This window comes from Nothoprocta perdicaria, unplaced genomic scaffold (assembly GCF_003342845.1).
Source record: "Nothoprocta perdicaria isolate Ctin4 unplaced genomic scaffold, notPer1 scaffold_2, whole genome shotgun sequence".
NCBI lineage: Eukaryota > Metazoa > Chordata > Aves > Tinamiformes > Tinamidae > Nothoprocta > Nothoprocta perdicaria.
The window spans coordinates 2,215,210-2,216,630 of NW_020455204.1; positions in this window are offsets into that span (position 1 = coordinate 2,215,210).

Genomic DNA, 1,421 nt, shown 5'->3' on the forward strand with positions numbered 1-1,421 from the left:
CAAACTTCAGTACATCTGTGGTCCTCAATAAAGGAATTAAAGTTTTCACTGCTACAAGTGATGACAATTGTCGAGGCTCATTTAGTAAGGCTCTGGCCACTACCAGACTGCTAATCACCATGACCAGGGTCTTGGTTATGGGCATCTGGAGAGCCCACTCTAGCTTGAGACTAGCTTGAGACAAAGACCTTGAATCATTTTAATAAAATCTGTATGGCCAATTGCCCCACTCTTAGGCTATGTATGCATAGGAAGCGAGGGCAGGAGAGAATCACAGAGGAAGATTCAGAATTACATAGATAAGATTATAGGAAGAAAGAAGAAGAAGAAGAAGATAGTGCTGGTCATCTCCAGGTTATGTGTTCGCCAGAGCTTTGTTCCAATGGGCGTCTCGTGGAATTACATGAAAGTCATGACAGTTCTGTTCTTGCCGATCTGCCAGGGCTCCAGGGGGTAAAAGCGGATGACAATCCTTTTCAAACATAATAAGAAAAACACAGAAAGGAGAAGTTATTGTTTTACAACGAACTATCCCTACCCAGTGGGCAGTAAGCAAGAAACTGTGCACTAAGCTCTCAGCAACTCCCACCTCAAGGCATTCATTTAACAGAAGCAAATAGCGGCTGTGCACGGGCAGCATTCAAACGGGTGGCCAAGGCTGCCCACATAAACAGAGAAGCGGGCTGGGTTTGAACACTGCAGGTGGTAGCTGTCTGCTTCAGAAGCACCCAGCATCTCGCACTCTGCTCATGCGCTTAGCACAAGAGAATTCCCTTGGGAGGGCTGAGGGAGGCAGGACTTACCTTCAGGAACAACCTCGCTGCAGCCCTTTGCCTGGCTCATTGTGCAGCTCTACAGAACACCACTTAGCGCTCGCGTTTTGTCCCAGCTGTGCCAAACACGCAGCGCAAGGTGCTCCAGGCTGGTCAGAGTGCACAACCCCCTCCACGTCTTTACCTGCACGGGCTCCTAACCCGCCCGTGGGCACTCGCCATCCAGGAGCACTTCACCTTTGCCGCCTAGTCCCGGCGCTCTGTTAGCGCTGGGTCCCATGGAGAACGGGGCCACTCACATCACCGGGCCTCCTGACACCTCCCGGGATGCCTTCTGGTGCATCCCACACACTCACACATCCCGACGCTGCCAGGAGCTGGAGCGCAGAGCGGCTGCGGGGCCAGGGCCAGCCCCACACCTGCCTCTCCCCTTCCGCGGGGATTTTCAGTGCCCAAGCGCAACCGCACCCCCATGAGGAGGGCAGGAGAAGGGAGAAGCCCTTCCCGGGGGGCCGGGGCTGGCAGGGCCCGGGCCGCACTCACCGCTCGGCGCCGAGGCCCAGCTCGGCCGTGAGGAAGTCGAAGAAGCGGGCGCTGTGCGCGCGGTTCTGCTCGGCCGAGCCCACCACGCCGATGGAGGAGACGAGC